Source organism: Notamacropus eugenii, chromosome 4 (genome assembly GCF_028372415.1).
Source record: "Notamacropus eugenii isolate mMacEug1 chromosome 4, mMacEug1.pri_v2, whole genome shotgun sequence".
Taxonomy (NCBI): Eukaryota; Metazoa; Chordata; class Mammalia; order Diprotodontia; family Macropodidae; genus Notamacropus; species Notamacropus eugenii.
In genome coordinates this window covers 409,192,837-409,201,822 of record NC_092875.1, presented here as the reverse complement: position 1 = coordinate 409,201,822, position 8,986 = coordinate 409,192,837, and positions in this window count along the sequence as shown.

The window sequence follows — 8,986 nt, the reverse complement described above, 5'->3', positions numbered from 1 at the left end:
CCATGCACCTCACCCCCACAATGTGGAAGGGATAACTGTATAGGCAAAAGATGAAACAGGATTGTAACCAATAGCCCAGGAGGAGTTACAATAAACAAGGGACAAAACACATATATGGCTTCCAGATAAGATGGATAGTGCTTTATCTATTTGTACTGTTGACTGGAAGAACTGTATCCTGTTGACTGGAAGAAAGCTATTGCTTTGTTGATTGACTGAAGAAAGGCTGGGCCAGTTGAGAGTTCTTCAGCTGCTATGTTTGGTGGAGTGCTGAATCCTGATTCTGCATACAGAGCTGTTTGAGTTTATTACTCTCTGGTAACAGCTTAAATCTGAGAGAGGGTAAACCTTTTATAGATACCTAGTGGCCCTCGGTGGTTTAAGAAGAAAAATGAAGGTAAAGACAATGTTGGCATCTGTTTTGTTGTAAGCTTTGCTTTGTTATGAGGAGAGATTTGGAGCTAATTGGACAAAGTAGAATCTCTTGCTATTTACAGATTTGAGGAGCTTGGCAATTTTCCAGCTTAAAGAAATTAATTACTTGTTATTGAAAGAGCATATTTTTCACAAAGCTCAGTTCAGGGTGGCTATGTATAAAAAAAGAGCTTGTTACTGTTTCATTGACTGAAGAGCAGAAGAGGTGTGGCTTTACTTAAAAAGAGAGTAGTGAAAACCAGAAAGGGAGCAGTGAGCAGAGAAATGGTTTTATCAGATGCAAATTGTTACAGAAAAGAACAAGGATATTAAGGTCCATGGTACAGAATTGTGACCTGGCCCAGGCCCTTGGGTGTCCTTACTTATCTGTCTACTACTAGATTTCTATAAACTGTATCCATTTCCCCCATGAACACCATATGAATTGATGGGAAACTATAACCCAGGTTTATGAGTTTGTGCTGATGTTTTGATTGTTTCTTATTGTAAACCAGGTAAACACACAGAAGCGCTGCTAGCACAGGTTAACTCTGGATCTAGTCAGGAAGGATAGGAAGACAGCTTCAGAGGGGTTAATAATTTTACTTTATTCTTTTCAAAAGGGGTTGCTGATAATGGGAGCACCAACTCCTACAGAATTCCCTAATCACCTTTCTCCCAGGGGGCCAACAAGATGTGGGGGCAAACAGCCTTATATCTCAATGGGGTCAACCAAGACAGGCACTATTTGGCCATCCCCTAAATCCCCTAAAGCCTCAGTAGGGGCTACCAGAGGCAAACACAAATTCCCCCCAAGCCTTGATGGAGGCCAGTCACGGCATGCACAGCATTACAGATTATGCATTCAACCCTAGGGTTCCCAACTCATTGACCATGACCACTTGCTTTATAGGGCAAAAGACAAAGAAGACATCTTGCTAGCAGTAGCCTGCCAAGTTTACATTATCTTACCATTGTATCTCATTGAACAGTCATAGTGGATATTTACAATTTTAAGCACAAATGTTTATGTTATTTATCATAATATAATCTGCACAAGCTTGGTGGAGATGCTTTGAACAATGATCATGAAAACCCATATCTAATACCTGGGAACAAGAAATTGTTATGGCTATGGATCCTGGGAACTAACATATAAGAAAGGATAACAAAAATTCCCTTACACACACTAAAATCCACCTTACTTACACTTATTTTGCCTTTTACTGAGTAATTATGATGTTGAATTATTTCTACTTCTCCTTCCTAAATGTGATTATTCTTGCCTTGCCCTAATTCTTAAATAAATGTATCATGTTTAAGAATTAATGCCATAGAGCAGAGCCAAGATGGTGGAGTAGAAAGACTGACCTGCTATAGCTCTCTCCCCATAGCCCATAAAATACCCGTAAAAAATGACTCTAAACAAATTCTAGAGCAGCAGAAGCTACAAAACGACAGAATTAAAGAGATTTCCAGCCCAAGACACCTTGGCAGGCCAATAGAAAAGGTCTATAGCACCAGGTTCAGAACAGAGTACATCCCACTCTTGGCTGTATAGTACAGCACAGAAGGACTGGAGAAGGCTCCAGGGAGCAGAATCACAGATAGCAGCTGCCATTCCCAGATTTCTCAATCCACAAATGCCAAAGACAGATTAAAAGGTCAATGAGAAAGCTCTTTCACCTCGGTGAAAAATGAGTAGAGGTCCAGGCCCCAGGCCAGGTCCCCCCAAAAAATATGTAATGGTCTCAGACCGTGGAAGAATTCAAAAAAGATTTTGAAAATCAAGTAAGAAAGGTGAAGGAAAAATTGGGAAGAGAAATGACAGTGATGCAAAAAAATCATGAAAAGCAAGTCAACAGCTTGCTAAAGGAAACCCAAAAAACTGCTGAAGAAAATAACACTTTTAAAAATAGACTAACCCAAATGGCAAAAGAAGTTCAAAAAGTCAATGAGGAGAAAAATGTCCTAAAAAGCAGAATTAGCCAAATGGAAAAGGAGGTTCAAAAGCTCACTGAAGAAAATAGTTTTTTAAAAATTAGAATGGAGCAGATGGAAGCTAATGACTTAATGAGAAACCAGGAAATTATAAAACAAAACCAAAAGAATGAAAAAATAGAAGGCAATGTGAAATATCTCACTGGAAAAACAACTGACCTGGAAAATAGATCCAAGAGAAATAATTAAAGAACTATTGGTCTACCTGAAAACCATGATCAAAAAAAGAGCCTAGACATCATCTTCCAAGAAATTATTAAGGAAAACTACCCTAATATTCTAGAAACAGAGGGTAAAATAGAAATGGAAAGAATTCATCTATCACCTCCTGAAAGAGACCCCAAAAGGAAAACTCTTAGGAATATTGTCGTCAAATTTCCCAAGTCAAAAAGTAAATATTGCAAGCAGCCAGAAAGAAACAATTTGGGGATTGTATAAATACAATTAGGATAACACAGGATTTAGCAGCTTCTACACTAAGGGGAAGAGCTTGGAATATGATATTCCAGAGGTCAAAGGAGATAGGATTAAAACCAAGAATCACCCACCCAGCAAAACTGAAAATGGAATTTCAATGAAATAGAGGACTTCCAAGCATTCTTGTTGAAAAGACCAAAGCTGAAAAGAAAATTTGACTTTCAAATACAAGAATCAGGAGAAACATGAAAAGGTAAACAGGAAAGAGAAGCCTTAAGGAACTCATTAAAGTTGAATTGTTTATATTTCTACCTGGAAAGAGGTTATTTATAACTCATGAAACCTTTTTCAATATTAGGATAGTTAGAGGGAATATATATATATTCCCTATATATATATATATATACATATATACACACATGTACATGCATATGGGTATGTATGTATGTGTATATTATGCATATGTAGGTTTGTATATGTGTGTATGTATATATGCGTATATATGTATATATATGTACATATATATGTATATACATGCATATATATGTACATGCATATGGGTATGTATGTATGTGTATATTATACATATGTAGGTTTGTATATGTGTGTATGTATATATGTAGATATATATGTGTGTGTTTATATACATAGACAGAGGGCACATGGTGACCGAAATATGAAGGGAGAATACCTACAAAAAATAAAATTTGCTGTTGAATGGAATGTACTAGGAGTAAGAGAAAAGGAGAGGTAAAATGTAGCAAATCATTTCACATACAAGAGGGAAGAAAGAGTTTCTACAATGGAGGGGAAGAGGAGGGAGATGAAAGGAAATAATTGAGCCTTACTCTCATGGGATTTGGCTTAAGGGGGAAATAATACACTCAATTGAATATGAAAATCTATTTTATCCTGCAGGAAGGCAAGGGGGAAGGGGATAGGATAGGAAAGATAATAGAAAGGACAGCAAATTGGGGGAAAGGATAATCAGAAGCAAATACTATTGTGGGAGGACAGGCTGAGGGAGAGAACAGAATAAATGAAAGGACAGAAGGGAATGTGTTTAGTCTTTTACAACATAAATATTATGGAAGGGCTTTGCATTGTTACACATGTATGACCTATAGAGAACTACTTGTTTTCTCAATGAGGGTGGGTGGAGAGGGAGAGAGAGAATATGGAAATCAAAACCTTAAGAATGAATGGTAAAAATTGTTTTAGCTCACAACTGTATGCTATACATGCTATATATATGTATAGCATGCCTATATAGGCAATGGAGTATAGAAATCTATTTTGCCCTACAGGAAAATAGAGGGGAAGGGAGATGGAAGAAGAGTGGGTAATAGAAGGAAGGATAGACCAGAAGAAGGGGTGGATGGGATGCATGCTGTCCTGGGGTGAGGGTGGGGAGAGATGAGGAGAAAATTTTGAATTCAAATTCTTGTGGAAGTGAATGTTAAGAACTGGAAAATAAATAAATTATATATTAAAAAATAATTAATGCCATAATGGTGACTGATTTTGAATAAATGGAAACAAATCAATGGAGGCTCTGGAGGTACAGTGTCAAGTAGTAGAAGTGTATCTCCCTTACATCCTAGGACTCTACCATAGAGAGTAGTGAGTATTAACTGAGTGACCGTGGCCATGGCCATCAAAGGAAAGTGAGAATATTCATCACTAATGAAAGAAAAGTGTTGGCCTGGGGATAGCAATGACTAACTGCCTACTTTTTTTTCTTTATTCTTCCTCAATAGGAACTGTATACCAGAGCTGCAGGCAATTCAAAATCTTACTTTTTCTACCTTTGTCATCAGTATGACCTAGTCTCACTATTTTCCATGTAGGGGTAATTACAGGATTTTTAAAAGAGGCCACTACCACAATCACAACTCTGGGGTGTGGACTCATGAAAAAGGGACTAAAGAAAAATGTCAGACTGGACCAAGTCTGGGGGTAGAACTGACCATACATGCTAGTTCCTTCCTGCCTGGGCTTTTTATGATTCCTTTATTAGAAAATGACATGAATACAAATTATAACCTGTTGGTTTCTATGATTTTTATATGCTATTTTAGCAACATACTTACATATTTTCATCCTTATTAAGTTACAGGTGATTGTGATTGGATGAGAGGAAGGGGAGAAAAGAGGAAAAAAGAATAATGAGGCTGGAAAGTTGTAGCCATATGATGGCAAAACATCTGGTAGAAAAGTGAAACACCCAGCAAGTCATCTGGATATTTGGTCTTCATGAGAACAAACATCAAGGTATTTGGAAACATCTGGATGATTGAATTAATTTTTCACTTTTATTCAGCTGTTTGGCATCATACAGAAACAGCCTTAACTGCAGAGAGCTGCGGGGGGAAACCAGCTATAAGATCAAAACAAAAATCATTTCTGTCAAATTGTATGGTAATATCAGATTTCCTTATTTTGGGTTTTTATATGTAAATGAATTTCGCTGCCTTTAATATGAAAGGTTTCCTTAAGTCCTTGTCAAATGAAGATGTTAATCACTAATTAAGATTAATCATTAAGATATGAATATTAATCAAACGTTACTTATTTTTTTAGGCACTGCCCACGGCTCTCCTCTGTGCAGACATAGCCCAAGCACCAGCTTCTATCTATACATGCCATCCACAAATGATACACACACATTTAGATGATGGAAGGAAACAAATATATGTAACAAGACCTTGGTGTGTGCTCAGGTCTTTTAACAAGGAGATACTCATGTAAAAGATGCTAGGGAACTGCCATGTAGGTAAGAGCAGCCTCTTTCAATTGGCTGGGTAGCAGGAACTTCCTGCATCTCTAAATCTAACAGAGGCATAGTCAACTTCTTCTTCTTCAGGTGGCATCCAGCGATAAGGGTCCCATTCACCCACAGAATGGGTACCATGCACTAAGATAGCTTGGGAAGGTATTGCAAAACCTCATTAGTTGTGTCATTGGAATTGTTCAGGCATTGTCATGATACCCCAAAGATATTCCAATATCCAATGATATTAAATTTGAGTTTCCAGCTTAAAAGCAATGAAAATTAAAATGTGATTTTAAAAATGATGTGGAGTGGTAGAGTTTCTGCATGTCTGCAGTGATTATGGTCGAAAGTTTTGATAGCTTGTCTGGTTTTAATTTCTTTTCTTGTTCTGAATATTTTATTGAAGACCCATGTGGAAGGGGGGAGAAATAAAAACCAGACAATTTTAGTCTCACTGTAACTTCCACATACCATTCCAAAGATGAAGTAAAGCCTTGTTGCTTTTCTTTTGGCCACCATGAATGAATAGAAGCAAAAAGAAAAGTCTGTTCACATTGTAATACTATCACTTCACATACTTTAAATAGGATTATTTTAGGTGTTTTTAATGAGTCCAAGTTTCTCCCTGAAACAAGGAGCTGTCATTTTAATACTAATATTTTTCCAGTGACATTTTACCATTGCAAATCCTGGAACACTACAATCTCTGGAAGAAATGGCATGAATGATTGTCCAAAGAACAATGGTGAGTTTCATCCTTGGCATGAGCAGAGTGCAACATATTATTACAGGAAACCACTAAGGAAAAGTGATGTAAATGCTATCTTCAAATCAATATACCACTGAAAAAGAAAATGGACTGATCACATAGTGGGAGTGAGGGAAAGTCTCTGCAGTCCACTAGTGTCATCCTTAAGGAAGGCTGCTAGCACATTGGGAGGATCCCCTATGTTGAACTTATGAGAAGTCAGACAAAAGTCTCACAATATAGGCAGGTGTACATGGGATATAAATCTCCATCAGTGGAAGGACTACTCACATCAATGAGATCAAAGATTCATTACAATATTTTAAATAAACAATTGACATTTTAATCTGGATTTTTTTTTAGCATTTCATTTGTAATTCTTCTTATTGTATTTTCAAATTCTACATTATATTTTAGTAGCTTTAAATATCTTATCTCCCTACTAGATTACAAATAAGCTCACCAAGAAAAGATGATTATGACTTTTTTAGTCCAGTGCTTTATATCTAATAGATACTCATTAAATATTTGTTGAATTAATTAATAATGAATATTCTATTTTGTATGGCAATACAATATACAATTTAAGTAGATTAAACAGAATAAATGCTTAGCAAGTTATCTCTATTAGACTTAGTATATTTGAAAGGCTAGAAATGAGGGAATTAGAAGATTTGTCAACAGGTACAGTTTTTTAGGTAAGTCTATAGAGAGGTAGAATGGATCACATGACCCACAAAAAATAGCTGAATAATTGATTCATGTACATTTCTTCAATCTTCATACCTCAAAAGAAAGGAATTGTACACCAGATATAGTAATACAGATGAATCCACAAGAGATAGTGGCAAAAATCCTATGAACATTAGAGAACTTTAACACTTAGCATTTTCATACCCTGTGCCAAACTGTGTGCACACACCTGCTGGAGGCAGCTACGTAGCTCTGCGGATAGAGTGCTGGGCATGGAGTCAGTAAGTTGTTGTTCAGTCACTCAATCATGCTCTATTCTTAGTGACCTTTTGGACAATAGCACCCCAGTCCCATCTGTCCTCCACTACTTCCTGTAGTTTGTCCAAGCTCATGTTCATTGCTTCCATGACACATCCTCTGCTATCCACCTTCTCCTTTTGCCTTTAATCTTTCCCAGCATCAAGGTCTTTTCCAATGAGTCTTATCTTCTCATTATATGGTCAAAGTACTTAAGCTTCAGTTTCAATATTTGACCTTTCAATTCCATCACCTTCACTATCTTTATTGTTAGCAATAAAGCCCATTTGACTTCATTCTCCAAGATATCTGGCTCTAGATCAGTGATATCATCAGAGTTATCAGTGATGTTAAAATCTTTTTGTATAGTTTTTTTCTGTATATTGTTGCTACCTCTTTTTCATTTCTTCTACTTCTATCATTTTTTCTTTTATCATGATCATTTTTATATGAAACACTCCCTTGATATCTCTACTTTTCTTGAAGAGATCACTTGTCTTTCCCATTCTATTGTTTTCTTCTATTTCTTTGCTTTACTCATTTAAGAAAACCTTATCTCTCTTTGCTATTCTCTAGAATTCTGCATTCATTTGGGTTTATCTTTCATTTTCTCCTTTGCCATTCACTTTCCTTCTTCTCTCAGCTATTTGCAGAGCCTCATCAGACAGCTATTTTGTTTTCTTACTAAACGTTTTCTTCAGAATTTTTTGTTATTCCTGCCTCCCATACTTGTGAACCTCTCTTCATAGTTCTTCAGGTACTCTGTCTACCAGAACTAATCCCTTAAATCTATTCATCACTTTCACTTCATATTCATAAGGGATGTTATTTAGGTCATATCTATCAGGTCTAATGGTTTTCCCTACTTTATTCAGTTTGTCTGAATTTTGCAATAAGAAATTCATGATCTGAGCCACAGTCACCTCCAGGTCTTGTTTAGACTGACTGTATAGAACTTCTCTACTTTCGGCTGCAAAGTATATAATCAATCTGATTTCAATACTGACCATCTAATGATATCTGTGGGGAGAGTCATGTATTGGACTGTTGAAGAAGAATGTTTGTATGACCAGTGAATAATCTTGACAAAACTCTATTAGTCTCTTCCTTGCTTCATTTTGTACTTCAAGGCCAAACTTGCCTTTTATTGCAATTATCTTTTGGTTTCCTACTTTAGCATTCCAGTCCCCTAAGATGAATGTGACATTTTTTTTAATGTTATTTCTAGAAGATGTTGTAAGTCTTTATAGAACTGATCAACTTTGGCCTCCTCAGCATCAGTGGCTAGAGCATAGATTTATATTGCTCTGATGTTGAATGGTTTGCCTTAGATTCAAACAAATATTTTGCCTTGGATTCAAACAAATACTTCGAACAAATCATTCTCTCATTTTTGATATTCTACCCCAGTACTTCTCAGGAATACCTGAGTTCAAATTTGGCCTCAGACACTTACTAGCTATGTGACCCTGGGTAAACAAGTCACTTAACTTCTGTTTGCCTTAATCCATTGGAGAAGGAAATGGCAAACCACTCCAATATCCTTGCCCAAAAAGTCCCATGGATAGTATGGTCTATGGGTTCATGAAGAATTGGACACTACTGAATGACTAAATAACATGCCAACCTCACTTGTTATA